The sequence below is a fragment of the Aedes albopictus genome, chromosome 3 (genome assembly GCF_035046485.1).
Source record: "Aedes albopictus strain Foshan chromosome 3, AalbF5, whole genome shotgun sequence".
In the NCBI taxonomy this organism is placed as follows: Eukaryota; Metazoa; Arthropoda; class Insecta; order Diptera; family Culicidae; genus Aedes; species Aedes albopictus.
This window is the reverse complement of record NC_085138.1, coordinates 149,973,759-149,992,360: the sequence shown is the minus strand read 5'-3', so window position 1 is coordinate 149,992,360 and position 18,602 is coordinate 149,973,759. Positions and strand designations below refer to the sequence as shown.

The 18,602-nt window shown below is 40.1% G+C and overlaps 1 long non-coding RNA gene across 10 annotated transcripts in view; it reads right to left on the bottom strand.

Annotated features, from left to right (window-relative positions):
* The window catches only part of LOC109424009 (uncharacterized), a 406,914-nt gene that overhangs the window by 373,941 nt on the left and 14,371 nt on the right, over positions 1-18,602 (bottom strand). For 8 of the 10 annotated variants that reach the window (XR_009995638.1, XR_009995637.1, XR_009995640.1 and 5 more), the window contains exon 2: positions 15,716-16,082. This is a non-coding gene — a long non-coding RNA (uncharacterized LOC109424009). Of the gene's footprint in view, positions 1-15,715; positions 16,086-18,602 lie in introns of all 10 variants that reach the window. The other 2 variants (XR_009995642.1, XR_009995639.1) reach the window with 1 other exon arrangement.

Below are 18,602 nucleotides of genomic sequence, written 5' to 3'. Positions count from 1 at the left end.
GCTGGCAGTAAAGTATGCACCCTTGAGTCCCGTGTTCCCAAAACTACTTCTCTAACGGCTTTAAATTCACAGTGAGATTTGTGCAGTGTCAAATCAAAACGTGACAATCGACCGTGAGATGTACACGGGAACAGACAAATTGATTAATTTCGAGTAAGTGTAGGCTAGGTGTCGGTTGTAAAACCTTCCTAATTAAATGAATAAACCACAGGCCCTGAGCAAGATTCCAACATCTGGATCGAAACGTTGGCGATAAGATAAGAAAATCAACGCTTTTCTTTGTCTGAAAGCCAAAATCCCACGAGAAATAAGTCAACCTCTGCAAGTATAAACAATTGGTCGGCGTTCAGTCAGAGTGGACTACGCGATTTTTGGACAGGTAAATATAAGCTGAGGAATTCGATAAACCTGAACTTTTCGATGTTATTGTGATGCAGATGTGTCATTGCATAAAAGAATAATAGTATTTCTGAAAATAATACCAGAGATTTGAAATTTCAAGTGCTTGCAAGACATTATCTCGAAATCATTGAAAAACAAATGGTCCGGTCTGACCAATTATGTAGCGTTATTTCTATCGAAGACGCGACGATTCATCTTGGTATTGCTTTTTGAAAACGATCAGTTTTTTTTTCTCAGTTATGTCCAATCGCAAACCAGTTTGTCAAATGCTGCACTCAGAAACCTCAAAAGAGAACAACAGGCAGCTTTGAGGCGTCACAGTAAATACCGTACGAACTCCACGAAAGCCAATTATTTTTTTTGGAAGTTAACTCTGCATACAAGCATCTCAACAATTGTTACACCCATTCAAGCCGATTCCAGATTTTGCCTTGAAACTAACCCTAAGAACTTTGAGCGTCACACCAACGACCAACGGAAAAAATGTAGGTTGCCGTCTACGATGTACGAGGGATTGCGTGAAGCTAGTACTACTGGGATATTGCTTTCTTGTGCGCTATTCTGAAACTGCTGGAGCTGATCATTTTGAACAAGTTAGTTCAACGCTAGGCACATTATATATCTCAGGATCAGCACAGATTAGTTTCAAAACGATCGACGACCTCCAATTTGACGTGTTTTACATTGCACCTGATACACCAGTTTAAAAGTGGTCTTCAAGTAGATGCCATTCCAAGTAAAATTTTTTAGTAAATTAGTCTTTAAGAGGCTGTTAGAGCCATCATATAGAACAAAAATAAAATGTTTATGGTTCAATGACGACTTTCAAGACGAAGAAATTTTGCAAACTTTTAAAAACCTAATTACTGCGGCCATCAAAATGATACTTGGGATCTATAACGATCTTTTTGTCGCCTTCGATAAAATAAATCACCAAATCGCAACAACAAATTTGACAAATTGGTCATGAACAATAGGCACTTTTCGCTATAACTCAGTCAATTCCTAACCAATTGACTTGAACTTTTGTACACGGCTAGATACTATACGTACTAATTGTATCAATTGGTTTAAAATTGAGTTATAGCAGAAAGGTGCCGAGATGGTTCCACCCCGAGCAGAGGAGAATAGCAAATTAATAACTACAAAATAGCATAACCTGTTTTTATATCTTGTTTTTTTTTTTTTTTTTATTATTAACTTATCAAGGAATTGGGGGTGGAAGCTCAGGTAAAATATTATCTCCTGGGCGCCCATTAAAAACACCACCCCCGGCGAAGACTGGCGCTCGAGCCTAGCTATTTAGCACTGTAGTTGGAGGAAATGCCAATGCAGAACCCGTAGCTTCCGGGAAGGTAAGCCCAGCTCCCTGGGTTAGTGGGTTGGTGTCAGGCCCTGCGAGCCAGCCGTAAAAAAGACTAGCACCGGAAAATCAACAAGAGAAGAATGCGAACCGATACCAATGGCGACGACCACAGCGACGAAAAGGGACTTGCGATTGGAAGCTCGGTACGTGGAACTGCAGATCTCTCAACTTCATCGGGAGCACCCGCATACTCGCCGATATACTGAAGGACCGCGGGTTCGGAATCGTAGCGCTGCAGGAGGTGTGTTGGACAGGATCCATGGTGCGAACGATTAGAGGTAATCATATTATCTACCAGAGTAGTGGCAACACACGCGAGCTGGGAACAGCTTTTATAGTGATGGGCGACATGCAGAGGCGCGTGATCGGTTGGTGGCCGATTGACGAAAGAATGTGCAGGTTGAGGATCAAGGGCCGATTCTTCAACATTAGCATAATAAACGTGCACAGCCCTCACTCCGGAAGCACTGATGATGACAAAGACGCATTTTACGCGCAGCTCGAACGCGAGTACGACCGCTGCCCAAACCACGACGTCAAGATCATCATAGGGGATCTAAACGCTCAGGTAGGCCAGGAGGAGGAATTCAGACCGACGATTGGAAAGTTCAGCGCCCACCAGCTGACGAACGAAAATGGCCTACGCCTCATCGATTTCGCCGCCTCCAAGAACATGGCCATTCGTAGCACCTTCTTCCAGCACAGCCTCCCTTATCGTTACACCTGGAGATCACCACAACAAACGGAATCGCAAATCGACCACGTTCTGATTGATGGACGGCACTTCTCCGACATTATCGACGTCAGGACCTATCGTGGCGCTAATATCGACTCCGATCACTACCTGGTGATGGTTAAACTGCGCCCAAAACTCTCCGTTATTAACAACGTACATTACCGGCGGCCGCCCCGGTACGATCTAGAGCGACTGAAGCAACCGAATGTCGCCACCGCATACGCGCAGAATCTCGAGGCAGCGTTGCCGGACGAGGGTGTGCTCGATGTGGCCCCTCTAGAGGACTGCTGGAGTACAATCAAAGCAGCCATCAACAACGCAGCTGAGAGCACTATCGGGTACGTAGAACGGAGTCGACGAAACGATTGGTTCGACGAGGAGTGCAGAACGGTTCTGGAGGAGAAGGATGCAGCGCGGGCGGTAATGCTGCAGCATGGAACCCGACAGAATGTGGAGCGATACAGACAGAAGCGGAAGCAGCAGACCCGTCTCTTCCGGGAGAAAAAGCGCCGCCTGGAAGAAGCGCAGTGCGAGGAAATGGAACTGCTGTGCCGTTCACAGGAAACACGCAAGTTCTACCAGAAGCTCAACGCATCCCGCAAAGGCTACGTGCCGCAAGACGAAATCTGCAGGGATAAGGACGGGAGCCTCCTGACGGACAAACGTGAGGTGATCGAAAGGTGGAAGCAGCACTTCGACGAGCACCTGAATGGCGAAGAGAATGTAGGCACGGAGGACCAAGGCAGCGGAGGAAATGACTATGTTGGAGCAGCAGAGGACGGGAACGAACCAACTCCCACGCTGAGGGAAGTTAAGGATGCCATCCACCAGCTCAAAACCAACAAAGCGGCTGGTAAGGACGGTATCGCAGCGGAACTCATCAAGATGGGCCCGGAAAAGTTGGCCACCTGTCTGCACCAGTTAGTTGTCAAGATCTGGGAAACCGAACAGCTACCGGAGGAGTGGAAGGAAGGGATAATCTGTCCCATCCACAAGAAAGGCGACAAGTTAATGTGTGAGAACTTTCGAGCGATCACCATTTTGAATGCCGCCTACAAAGTGCTATCCCAGATCATCTTCCGTCGTCTTTCACCTAAAGTAAATGAGTTCGTGGGAAGTTACCAAGCCGGTTTCATCGACGGCCGGTCGACAACGGGCCAGATCTTCACCGTACGGCAAATCCTCCAGAAATGCCGTGAATACCAGGTCCCAACGCATCACCTGTTCATCGACTTCAAAGCGGCATACGACAGTATCGACCGCACAGAGCTATGGAAAATTATGGACGAGAACAGCTTTCCCGGGAAGCTGACTAGACTGATAAGAGCAACGATGGACGGTGTGCAGAACAGCGTAAGGATTTCGGGTGAACTATCCAGTTCATTTGAATCTCGACGGGGACTACGACAAGGTGATGGACTTTCCTGCCTACTATTCAACATCGCCCTGCAAATCGAGTATTATGGCGGCAAATTGTTGATTCAGTATTATCATGAATTTGATGTTAACTAAATAAATGAATTATCAAGGAATTACTTTTTCATAACATGTTTTGTTGGACAGCCTTATTTTGTTATTATCCAGCTGTTGATATGGACCTATCAAACAACATTCTAATAATATTTTTTGTTATGGAACCAACGACGTTATTATTGTGATATTGAGAATGTAAAAGTATTTGATAAACAATATCACAACAATAACAAGTTTTTAAATTGTAACTACAACATTGGAAATGTATGTTCTTTACTGCATTTCGTGCATATTTTCTAATTATCCTAATTATTATTTTTGTAAGCTTATTATTGTATGGACACTCCGGCAATTATGTCCCGCTTTTTATCATTTTTTGTATCCAGTTACATATTTCATTTCATAGAAAATCTCGGAATGTTGTAATACTTGGTTCCTTGAAAACAGCCAGACTTATATTTTATTTTTCGCAATCAGGATAACTTTATGTAAAGGGTGGTTCAACAAATTTTGCGCTTAGGTTGTTATCAATAACTTTTAAATATCAAAATTTGTTATTGAAATATTTTCCAAATTCATGATTATTAAGTTGTTGTGGTCTTTCAGAAACATTTCTTTGTTATGATATTTGTTGTTTTTCCGCTTATGACAGACAAGTTTAGAACATGATATGTTATGTTATTAACATTAAAATAACTGATTTAATTACTCTGTTATATTGTCAAAATAACCCGTTTTGTTATGCGATTGTTATTCTTTTTTGCTCGGAACTGCCTTATGTCTGTGAGAATGAGTGATTATGGCTCTTCATCGTTTATAGTCTGGTCCAGCGTTCCTCAAGATAACTTCTGTTACTGCTGTACATGAATGAAGTCAACCCTATTCTTAAATGAGAATTGTTTACTTCGTCTGTGCTTTGAATGGTGTAAAATCGAAGCGTGAATCGACTGTCAAGATTCTAGGGGTATTTTTGGACTCTAAATTGACATTTAATGACCATATATTGTCTATGTTGAGGCCAAAGCATATTGGCTTGGTTTCCTTTTTCTCTTGGCCAAGAAGTTTAAAGCCGTCTACTGCTTGAAGTTGCTGTATTGCTCGATTGTGCGTCCTATCCTGAAATATTCGGCAGTCGTCTGGGCTCCTTATTATGCCAATGAGATTCAATTCAGCGCATAGAAACCCGGATAAAAACATACTATTTATTGTATGGTAAATAGTATTAGCATATGATAGGTTTCATTATTCACAATAAAACACGCAGTTGATATATTGTAACTTTTTACAATAGAAATCAAGCCCATATAATTCGTAGGATAAGTGAACATTAACTTAATTAGTGACGAATTATGAAGTTCCCGGTTAAGTTCACTGTAGAATCCTTGGAAAAATAGCTTATGCCACCCCTAACAGGATTCTAAAGAAAATCTTTGACTAGCTGAAAAATCATTGTCTAATCTCTGAACATATTCTGACACAAAATAAGACAATAAATGGACGGAAGTGGAAGAATTTATGTTTGAAACCCAGAAAAACTTTTCCAAGAATTCGCGGAATATTTACAGGATAACATTCCTGAAGATTCTGAATTACTTAAATACATAGGTGAATTTCTAGAAGGTTGATGCAGATTTTCAATAAACTTGGACGAAGTGGATAGTTTTACGTGGACGTTTACGGTGGTGGTCAGAGGACTTCTTTTTGCTAGATGATAAGAGGAAAGTTGGCCGCAAAAGAAAAAAGTGTTAAATTTCGATACGGATATTACGCGGAAGAATTCCTTCAAACAGACAAAGTTGAAATCAGTGCTATGAGATCAATGTAATAGGCGTTCGCCCTTGTGCTGAGTATTTCGGCTCGTCACATCAGAAACGTTGAATAGACCACTTTTTAATTCAATAAACATAAACTATGATAAATCTTGATTCTGATGGAGGTCATAATGACGGTAATTTCTCATTTTAGATAAATCATTTAAAAAAATGGAAGGTGAGTTCGCATTTCTCTGGTGAAGGTGCCCAACATTCTTTTCACCCTAACTCCCCTCGACGCGAAATGACCTGATATCAAACCCGTGTAACGTGTGCTTATCAATAGCGCACTGTTTTCCCGTAGACAGTCCACTGCATGTGCACGAGTCAGCCAACCAAAATGCCTCTACAACAAACAACCAAAGCAACGCAACGAACAAGGCCTCTCACCACCGGCTGATTATGATTAAACCTAGCCAGCCAAGGTGGATTGGAGCGTGTTATGATAAAACCCACAAGAGCAACCCAGACCAATCCAAAGTTCAAGTTCAGCAGCGAATGCGTTGCGATTTTTTTTTGTAGCTACTGCTGCAGCTGCGTCAAACAATGGCCTCGCGAAGATGAACTTGATACATAGATGATCTTCTCGCTCCGGCTGCGCTGCCTGGGCCGCCTCCTCAGCAGTAAGCGAGTAAGCGTCATCGGGGCGGCAACTTTGGACTCCCCAAAGTCCGTCGTAATGAACATCAGTGCTGTGGCTGGCTGGCTATCAATTAAGGTGAAAGTCCCCGCAGTCTCTTCTAACTTCGTCGTCGGCGGCCGGCAGCGGCACTACACGGAAGCAGGGAAGTTCGGGGAAAGCGATTCGTTTCGTAGACAAAGAACTGCACCGCGCAGCGCACACACTGTAGTAACATGCAATTCGCCATAAGGTAACTGCTGTCTGGTTGGTGAGTGCTAACTTTTCGCGAAACCGTTTGTCGTGTTTGGTTTGGGTTTGGGTCGTTGCACATCAGGAATATAGAGATAAATTTTGTGGTAAAAAATTTGTAATAATGTTCTAAATCTTTAAACTAGTGTTGACATGTAAAATAGTTTCAACTGATAAGCAAATGAAGGATTGCATGGCATTTTTCGAATGTTTCAATATTTACATTTCTATGACAGGCTCTTTTTAAATATTAAGCGTTTCAGTATGATAGTATAACTGAAATAGTTGAAGTCATTGTCCATCTCTGCATCTCCATGGATTTCACAGCAAGTCAACTTTGTTAGTAGAGATACTGTAGTTCGTTCGATAAGGACTTATTTAGATTATCATAAAACTTTTCAGAGAAATCCTTTAGAAACCCTTTTTTAGAATCACAGCCTACAAGCAACCTCTCTACCAGTTAAGTCGTCTTTTCCAAAAGCTTTGGCCAATTTCCCATTGCGTAACGATGACAGTTCCAGTGTGTTCCGCAACAGTCATCGGACAGAGCGCGAGGTAGTCGTCGTTAGCCACCGTGATCTATATCAAGGTGGCGAAAAAGAAAAACATACGCGAGGTACCTACGAGAGGAGCTGATGTCTACTTGGTGGAACATTTGCCGTACTAAACTGCACAAGCACAACACATGCATCGTTCGTAGCCGTAGGGAATGATAGGTACCACGGTTTACGGTTGCGTTGTTCGGTGCTGTCAGCCTTTTGCCACGCGGATACGGAACGTGTGTATCGCCCACCGCAATAGGTAAGATATAGGTCAGCGGTTGGTGCACCTCCTCCTGCTACCAACTGCTGATTTGGACGGAAAAATAATAACTCGCTCCATCGAAATTCTCATACATTTTCATTAGGTTTGGGTGAATTACGATGCGGTTTCATGCAGGTATGCCACCATTGCCACCAGCTACTCCGAGCGCTCATTCATCATCGTCGTCAGATTTCGGCTGAATGAGCTGAAAAGGTGAATGACCCTTTTCAGCTAACGGAATGCTACTGAATTAGGTCTGTGATTTTTTTGCCTTTCTCGTACACTAAGTGTACTGGAAAGGCTATATGTTCACTCCAAAAATGACTTTTTGATAGAAGGCCCGGAGGGACGAGTCACATATACCAATCGACTCAGCTCGACGAATTGAGGTGATGTCTGTGTGTGTGTATGTGTGTGTGTGTATGTGTATATGTGTGTGTGTATGTGTGTATGTGTGTGTACAAAAAACTCACATCACTTTTTGGCAGTAAACCTCAACCGATTTTAATGACCGATGGTTCATTCGACGCGGCATATAGTCCCATTGTTTCCTATTGAAAATGGTTCAGATCGGTCCAGCCGTTCCGGAGTTATGGCCATTTAGGTGTTCCAGACCGGTACCCCTGGGAGGGGCCAGACATGAAAATGCAACAAACCCATGCATGCGACATATCAAACCACGGCATTTTCGATCATCTGATGAACGGTAAGCAGGAAAATAGTCTCAGAACAAATCAGAACCATTAGTGTTCCGGAACCGGTTCCAGATGTCCCGCCGGAAGTGGCCAAATATAAAAGAGATCCAAACCCATGCATGCGACACATCAAACAGCAGCATTTTCGATAACCTGATGAACGGTTAGCAGGAACACAGTATCAGACCATATCTGAACCGGTAGTGTTCCGAAACCGGTTCTGGGTGTCCCGCCGGAAGTGGCCAAATATAAAATTGAACATATCTCATTCATGCGACACATCAAACAGCGGCATTTTTGGTAATCTGATGAACGGTTAGCAGGAAAATAGTATCAGACCATATATGAGCCGGTAGTGTTCCGGAACCGGTTCTGGGTGTCCCGCCGGAAGTGGCCAAATATAAAATTGAACATAACTCATTCATGCGGCACATCAAACAGCGGCATTTTCGATAACCTGATGAACGGTTAGATGGAAAACAGTATCAGACCATATCTGAACTTGTAGTGTTCCGGAACCGGTTCTGTGTGTCCCGCAGGAAGTGGCGAAATATATAATTGAACATAACTTATTCATGCGACACATCAAACAGCGGCATTTTCTGAAACCTGATGAACGGTAAGCAGAAAAACAGTCTCAGACTATATCAGAACCGGTAGTGGTCCGGAACCGGTTTTGGAAGTCCCGCTGGAATTTGCCAAATATAAAAGAGAACATAGCTCATTCATGTGACACATCAAACAGCAGCATTTTCGGTAACCTGATGAACGGTAAGCAGGAAAATCGTCTCAGACCATATCTGAACCGGTAGTGCTCCGAAACCGGTTCCGGATGTCCCGCCGGAAGTGGCCAAATACAAAAGAGAACCAAACCCATGCATGCGACACACAAACCTCGGCATTTTCGATAATCTGATGAACGGTAAGCAGAAAAATTGTCTTAGACCATATCAGAACTGGTAGTGTTCCGGAAGTCCCGCCAGAAGTTGCCAAATATAAAAGTGAACCAAACCCATGCATGCGACACATCAAACAGCGGCATTTTCGATAACCTGATGAACGGTTAGCAGAAAAACAGTATCAGACCATATCTGAACCGGTAGTGTTCCGGAACCGGTTCCGGGGGGTCCCGATGGGTGAATGCAAACTTTTTAAGGAGTGATAGAGGATCATAAATGGTGAAAAAAATGTGTACGCATATGGTTAAATCTGAACCGTTACGTAGTAATTGAACTTAACATTTTTTTAACTTTGCTTGCCTCAAACTGGTTATTACTTGAAAACGGTCAAACTCATTGCAGCTTTTTAACCCTCATTCGAAAGTTTATTTAATTTTCTACCAAAGAAGATCTTTCAATCTATTGGTTAAGTTAAATAACTTAGTTTATTAAAGCAAATAAGCTCGAAAGAATTGTTTTGCCTTTCTCGTACACCGAAGTGTACTGAAAGGCTATATGTTCACTCCAAAAACCAATTTTCGATAGAAGGCTCGGAGGGTCAAGTCACTATGCCAATCAACTCAGTTCGACGAATTGAGATGGCGTCTGTATGTGTCTATTAGAGTGGGTCAACGTTGTATGGAGAAAACTTAATTTTGATCGCATCAACCCGGAACAAAGTTTTTTCAATTTGTATTAGCGTCCAAAACAATTGTGCAAAATTTGGAAGCGATCCTTGTATTCCGGAAGCGTCCTTGTATTCCGCCTTGCGATTGAAATTGGTATGGAATGTAGTATGGGAAAACGTACTTTTCTGCATTTTATTCAAAATTTGAATTCTTTTGTCTAACACCATGTAACTATTGACGTTAAAGTATAGCCTAGGATAAGCCGAAAAACTTTGCCGAAGACCGCAAAGTGATCTCGACTCTCTCTTTCGCTAAAAACTTGATCAAAACAAATTATTATCCTTTTTGTTTCTAGAGCAAGATGTAGTCGTCGTCTTCGCATTTCAACCAAAAAATCTTTGGAAAACTTAATACACTTCCCGTAATAACACAAAGAGAGGATCGGTGAAGAGAAATCGAAAATGCCAGTCAGGCCTCAATGAAGAATCAATGTCGAAATTTCAATCGCAATGCGGAATACGGGGACGCAACCAATCGCTCCCAAATTTTCACAGCCTGAGGGCATCCCGGGAAGGAGTTCCCAAAACCCCTGCTCCCACCTGGCTCCGTCTCTGCGGGGACGTGAGCACATTCGGTGACGCCAAACCGGCCAATAGCCAGCCCCATATCCCAACCCAATACAGTCCACTGCGGTAAGTATCCAACAGCATCTCATAATTCAAGATGGCGACTGATTAATGGAATTTATGGACTTGAAACCATGCAGTATGGGTATATTTGATGTGGGGAAGAAATCTGGACTCCAAAAATGACAGAGTATCCAAGATGGTGGTCTAAAATCCAAGATGGTAGCTCAAAACTCAAAATGACTTCTGTTTAATGGAGTTTTAGGCTCTAAAACCATGCAATATGGGTATATCTGGTATTGTGACGAAGTCTGGAGTCCAAAAATGACGATTAAAATATCCAAGATGACTACCAAAATATCCAAGATGGCGTCTCAAAATTCAAGATGGCGGCATAAACTTCAAGATGGCAGGTGTTTAATGAAGGTTTAAGCTCTAAAACCGTTCAATATGGGCCTATTTGGTATGGGGAAGACAACCGGAGTTCAAAAATAGCTACCAGAATATCAAAGAAGGCGTCTCAACATTCAAAATGGTGGCTGTTTAATGATTTTTTGGACTCTAAAACCATTCAATATGGGTGTATCTGGTATGAGGAAGAATTCAGGAGTCCGAAAATAGCGACCAGAATTTCCAAGCTGCCGGACTTCAATCCTAAACGGCGGCTCAAAAATTAAAAACCAGATAAATGATATGATCTCTGATGTCAAAAAATGAATTTCTGTTAAACGTATGAAAGTGCAATATTCATCAACATGTCATTTGAGTTGTGTTGAAATGTGTTTTCGAAGGCACGAGAAAGGCGCCATCACCGCTAGGTGGATTAATTAGGGTTTTTGTTTTTGTTACTGCAATGCAAGTTTCGTCGTAAGTTATAGCGGAAAAATGTACAAATTCATGAATACGTGAAATGACAAATACATATTCGTTTTTGATACTTAATAGTCAGTGCGGGCCACATGATCACCTTTGGAAGGGTAATGGTATAGGTTATGGAAAAGGGAATGGACTATACTTGAGACACAATAATGCAAATACGGCAGAAAGTGTGAAATTGGTTTTTGTTGTCAGATTCATGTCTTTTATTAGATCCTTGTCAACTTGTCAGTTAATTGCCTTAGATTCCCAAATTTAGGTACCTAGCTGTTTTGTCCTGTGTCATATCATATCAAATATTCTAGCGTAACATTTGAAAAGAGCCTATCTGCAAAATGTAAACAAACCCGATTTTTCACTATTCCTATCAATATCTACCTAAGCTATCCCATAAGACCTTAATCAATGAGAAAAGAGCTATTTTACCCGTATTTTAAATAAATTTGAAAAGGACCTATCTGAAACTGAATAATCTTCTAGGGCCTAAATGCATTCAATAGGGCCTAACTGAAAATTACCTTTCAAATCAAATAGGCCCTTTTCTAAAATTTGATTTTTTTTCTTTTTTTCCAATAATTTTTAGTAGTTCTTTAACTTTCCACGAATTATAGATGAAAATAATTCCAAAACATTTCAAATCAGCTAAAATTAAGAAAAAATAATACGGCCTAACTTAATTTTTTTTTCTTCAAATCAGATAGGCCCTTTTGTAAATTTGGGTTTTTTTCATGTTTTCCAATAATTTTGAGTAGCTCTTTAACTTTCCTTGAATTATCGATAACAATAATCCAGAATAATTAAAATTAGCTAAATTTAAGAAAAAAATAAAAGGGCCTAACTGAAATTGCCGACGATAAAATGGCCTAACTGAAAGGGCCTAAATGTTTTTTAGATTGTAAAAGGGCCTATCTGCCGTTCATGTTCAAAATACATTTTTTGTGTTTTTTTTTGCTATAGTATGATGCAAATAATGCACAGAACCATAAAGTAGATTCCCATATTTGTCAATAGATGGAATAAAACACCTAAAAAAGTGTTTCGTTGTTAAATAGGATTAACTAATCTGGGAGGTAATCTTCTCATGCGATTTTCTCAATGTTTACGTTTTGCAGATAGGCCCTTTTCAAATGTTACGCTAGATATGTAGTCTCTACTCTATTAAAATGTTCTATCAAGTAGTTATGTTCATCATGTTAGTAATTGCTGGTCACCATGTTTTTGCGTCATTTATTGCAGATAAAACTCAAGGAAAAACCTAGGGGAATCCCTGATACAGTCTCGGGGATAATCCGTCAAAGAATCCCAAAAGAAAGCCATAAAGGAATCTCGAGGCGAAACTTTGGTGAAATGCCAGAAAATATCCCTGAAGAAATCAGTCGAAATATTGGGAAGAAATCCCAACGGAATTCCAAAACAGTCTTGCAGAAATCCTAGACAAAATCCTGCAGAAAACACTCAAGGAATTGCAGAAGAAAACCCTAAAGGAAACCTGTGAACGACTAATAATGGAGGAATTCCGGAAGGAATCCCGGGAAAAATGCCAAAAGAAATCCTTGGAGAATCTCGGGAGAAATTTTTGAAGGATTCCCGTGAGGAATCCCTGATGGAAACCCAGAAGACATTTTCAAAGAAATCCCCAAATGAAATCCACGAGAAATCAATGAAGAAAGCCTGGATGGAATACCTGGGAGCATCCCGGAAGGAAGAAGTACCTGAAGGAAACCCGAGGAAAATACCTGAAAGAAATATGGAGGAACCCATTAAAAAATCCTGGCTAAAATTCCGGGAGAAATTCTTTGGAGAACACTTGATGGGATTCTTTGAGAATCAATTGAGTGGAATACCGACAGGAATTCCAGATGAACTTTATACTACAGAAACCAAGATAGAAACCCTATACTACAGGGTCCTCTGGATGGATTACAAGATGAAACCTAGTAAGAATCCTAGGAGAAATCCATGGAGAATTATCGGAAGCAATTGCTGAATATTTTAGTAGATGAATCTCTGCGGGATACCCTGTATGCATACCAGATATCCGTGTAATAGATTATATCAAGACTCTTTAAACATTTGAACGGTTTTGATGAAGACGCCATCTTTATATCTTTTGCAACTGTAGTATGTTTTTTCTCCTCTGTGTAACGTCTGTTTGTCTTTTGGTAAAATTCCTTCTAGAATTCACCAAGAAAGAATGTCAGTTGGGTTCAGGAGTTGTTGATGGGGATCCTACAGAAATGCCCCCTGCGATATCTCCAGTGATTTTTCCAATGCTGTCTCCAGGAGCTCCTGATAGGATTCCTCCAGAAGTTCTTTCTGGGATTCCTCTAAAAATGCTTACTGGGAATTTTACAGGGGTTTATTCATGGCTTCTTTAATGCCTTCAGAGATTTACTCAAAGAATTTCTATTGTGATTTCTCCAGAAACTCCTATTGAGACTCTTCCTGTTATACTAGCTAGGATTCCTTCTACTTAAAATTCACCAGGCATTCCTTCTTTTACCCTAAGCACCCCTGTTTACCTAGTTATTTTTATGGAGATTACTCCAAGAAATTCGTCCTAAAATTCCTACAGAAACTTGTTTTCGAAACGATGTTTTCCCCTAAGACTCCTCCAGAGATTTTTTCCTACACAGATAAAATAGTGACATTTACACGTCATGTAAACTTAGTGTTATGATGGTTTACACGATATATCATGTAAATTTGTGTTATGTCATGTAAACACACAGAGTCATGCTGAATTACATGACATATAATGATGGAAGTTTACATGAAATGGGTAAATTTCTGGGATATCCCACGTTTCAATCATGTGCATCATATGTCACAGAATTTTACACTCTTTTTTCGATCTGTGTAGGAACTCTTCTAGGAATTCTTCTGATGATTCCTTCAAAAATATATACTATAATTTTCCGGGAATTCTTAATGGGATTCCTCCAAGAATTTCTTCCAGGCATTTCTGCTTTTATTCAACCAGCGATTCTTTCTGGGATTCATCCAGAAATTTCTCCTGCATTCTTTCCTGGAACTTCTCCATGCATCCTTTCAGGATTTTTTTTCGGTGAACTCTTACTGCTATCCTTTAAAAACTTTGACTTGGGTTCCTCCTGCTATCCTGTATTTCATGCAGGAATTCTGTATGAAATTCCTCCTGTGGATCCTAAACTATTCATCAAGTTAATCTTCTAGGAATTCCTCAGGAATATTACCAGGAACACCTCCACCTTTTCCTGGGAATTTCTCCGGTGAATCATGCGAGGAAGTGCATTGTATTCCTACAGGAATTTGTGCTGGAGCTGTTGCAGGAGATTTGATAGCATTCCTCCAGAAATTCTCGCCCGACTCCAGGAATGCTTTCTGGGATTCCTCCAGGAATCCTGCAATTCTTCCAGGGATTTCTTCAAGAAAATTCTCCTGAGCATTTTCCATCGATTTCTTCTCTCCTGTGATCCCTGGAATTCCTCCAGCTATTTCTGCTAGAATTTTCCCAGGAATTTACTGGGAAAAAACACCTTCTGCAGAAATTCCTCATCAGGATTTTTTTCCAGGAATGCCTCCGCATATTTCTCCGCATAGTCCTCGGTTCAATAGATAATCGAACAAGGGAAATGTATTCTCATAATTAGATTTAGTGTTTTTTTGTAGAATTTAAAAAGGATTGCGTTTCTTTATTCAGTGTTCCCAGCAAATTGGTATGATCCTTGGCAAGTGTTTTTTTTTCTTAACCTGGCAGTTTCTGGTGTATTTTCAATGTCTTCACATGTTGTATGTTTCTAGCTTATTCATTATGATATTCGAATTTCTTGTACGTTTATTCCATGTTCTTAACTTTTATTGAAAGCACTTACAATTAATTTCAGTAATTGTTTGGAACTTTCTTTTGAGTTTGGTTTGTCCATATTGACAGCCTAGTCCAATGCTATTTTTAACGAACTATTTTGAATTTTTGCTCTGGGTTTGATTAATGTTACAAATTTTCCAGTGTTCGGAAGCATTTTCTCTACATTTTAGTAAATCTATATTGCTTAATATGTACCAACATTGTATAAATTTTGAGAATATTCATTCATATCTAGTAGCGAAACGATGAATGAATCTTGAAACCCCAAATTAATAACGGACTTTGATGTCGTCTCTCCACGTATGAACGGTACGAACCTCGCATGACCGGCTTCCATACCATCTGTCACACGCACTTCACCTTCACTCAGCTGGAACCGACCAGCAGCACCCAGATTGTAATTATCTAAGGGGTATAGAGCTTAGAACACGGTATAACGAACAACACTGCTTCTGTGCAATGTGCTCTAGCCCTCCCTAGGAAAAAAGGGTTAACCTTGGACCATTTGGAGCCACCGCAAAGAGAGGGTGAAAATCTTGATTGCCCATTCCTATAGTGTTCTGTTATACGTGGAAACCCCGCCTCATTCCTTTCCGAATAAAAGCACCGCACTTGTATGGAATAAAACTAGCTCACAGTACCTGGTTGGTTGTTGGTGCTCTGGTTGACCTGCGATTGTACATCCTCACCGGATTCCGCCATGGTGCCGAAACTGTCTGCTGCTTCTTCGGGTTGTCTCTCGATCCTCGATAACTGCGAGGGGGTGGTAAGATAATCCCGTCCGGAAGTTTCCCAACTACTACTTGCGTTCACGCTGAGACGTTTTTCTCTCGTTGATCCTTGTTTTTGTTTTTGTTGTTACGTGCTTTGCTGAAACTGCTGCTGTGCTGCTTCTTCGCGGACTACTCCGATGACCACACCACTGCACGACTACTCTTCTCTGGGATTGCCGAGAATAACACGCACACACACTTTTCAGCTTAGGCTGTTAGCTGCTTGCTGCCGCTTCTGCTTGACGGGGAGGAATCAAACATTAAACCGATCGACCTCGAGAGCAAAGGAAGTAACAAAAAAATCGCGTTTGCTACAAAGCAGGGATGCCAGGTGAAGGTTTACAATGTTTCAACACTTAGTTTATTGCGGATTTAGCACTTAACGAAAGTTATAATTCAATTTTTAACTTATGATTTCATTCCCGTCTTTTCATTTTCTTCTTCTTGGCGTAACGTCCTCACTTGGCCAAAGCCTGCTTCTCAGCAGCTTCGTGTTCTATGAGCACTTCCAAAGTTATTAACTGATCTCTGCCAATGACTATTCTGCATTTATATTATATTATATATCGTGTGGCAGGTACGAAGATACTCACTCTATGTCCAAGGAAGTCAAGGATTGTTTTCTTCGAAAAGTTCTTGAACCAACCGGGAATTAAACTCGTTATCCTCAGCATAACCTTAATTGAATACACGAGCGTGAACCGCTTTGAATGTATGGGCTGTTCAGTGTTCACACATTATATAGATTCAGAATGATTACGTAGAAGATAACCAAATCCTCTACAAATCTTTTCAAAACATACCAATATTTTTTCCGACGGAGAGGAATGCCGGGATTATCTATAAGCATTCATTTCGCCGAGAATTTATATATTACTTCATGGTAGTCTTTATAAAAATGGCATTTTAATATCACTTAAAACATAGAAATTAAATTACATGAATACTTTTCCAGATGAATTCTTGGAAGAATATCTTCGGAGAAGTTCGTGAAGGCACATTTGGAGCTATTCTTTGATAAATCCTTAGAGGATTTACTCAGAGAAATTTTCAGAGAAATTCCTGGAGGAATCCTCAGAAGAATATCCAGATGAGCCTTGGAAGAAATTTTCGGAAAGAATTCCTGATGAAGTATTGAGAAGTTCAGAGGATTGGCTGAGGAAACCATTAGAAAAATTCTTGGAGAAGCTCTCAAAAAATTTGAGAAACAATTCCAGATGAAATATTGCTGAAATTTCTGGAGTAAGCATTCCTTTATTAATTATTTTCTGACAATATTCCGAATTCTTTGAGCGTATTTTTATGAAATTGTTGATGATTAGCAATTTATCTAAATTTATTTTACAGAATGAGTAATCTTATTATAATATTCTGGATGAATCTCTGAAGGATTTTCAGGAAGAATTTTTGGAAACATCCATAGTGAAATTCTGTAGAAACCTCTTCTGGACGAATGTGTGAAAGAAATTCTGGAAGAATCTTTAACAGAATTTCTTACGCAGTCTTCGCAGAAAATTCAGGTGAAATCGTTGGGGGAAAAATCCTCAGATTAATTCCTGGAGGAAACCTCACAAGTATTTTTAGGAAAATTTTCAGAGGAATTTTCAGAAGTCCTCAAAGAATATTTCGGAAACAATTCCAGCTGAAATATTGAAATCCTCAGAGGATTTGCTGAGAAAAGTCCTATAAGAAATGTTTAAAAACGTATTTTTTTAATTTTTCAATAATTATATTCGGACACATTTTCTGGAAAATTTCCTAAAAAAAATCTTTGAGCACACTTTTAAAAATTTTGAAAATCAAATATTTATCCACATTTATTTCAGAAAATGAGCAATCTCAGTATGATGCTCTGGAAGAAATTTGAATAAATTTCTGGAAGAATTTTAGAAAACATCTATAGAGCAGTTCTTAGGAAACCTCTTCTGGAGGAACACGTAAAAGAAACTCGGACGAATCTTTAGCAGAATTGCTTGAGCAGTCTGGAGAAATTTCAAATGAAATCCTCGGGTAAATTTTAGGAGATATCTTTGGATGAATTCCTGGAGGAAACCTCTGAGGTATTCTTGGAGAAATCCTCAGAAGATTCTTTGATGGAGTCCCTAGAGGAATTTCCGGAGATTAATTCCTAGAAGAAACTTTGGAAGAATTTCTGGAGGGGTCCTCAAAGAGAATTCTTAAAGAATCAAGTTCCAGATGCAATATTAGAAAAAAAATCTGGAGGAACAATTCCTTTTCTGCTTTTTCCGCCGAACTTCCTGTAAGAATCGTCTGAAAATCTATCCTTTTAAAAATAATATTCCAGAAGAATCGTCGAAAGAATTTGGATATTTTTTTTTTGAACATCAATAATGAAATAGGGTTTTTGTTGGCCAAATTTCTTGATACTTGGTCGTTTTATTCAGCTTGTTTGGAAAGAATTTGAGGCTAACTCTGAGCTAAACAGATTACAAAATAACCCTGGACGAAGAGAACAAAACTGCCGAAAATACACAATTTCCCCAACATTGAAAAAATCTACTGCACAAATGGGAGAAATAAATTTTTAGATGAATTCTCAGCAGAAATTCTGATGGATATTAGGAATTAGGAATTTATTAGAGGAAATCTCTGAAATATTTCTGAAAGACGTCTTGAAGAAATCAGCGAAATTTTAAACGAAAGATTTTTCATGAGAATTTGTGAAACAACACTTAGATTTTTGTAAACTTCAGAAACTTCTGGAGAAATCATTACAAGAATCCTTGGAAGATTT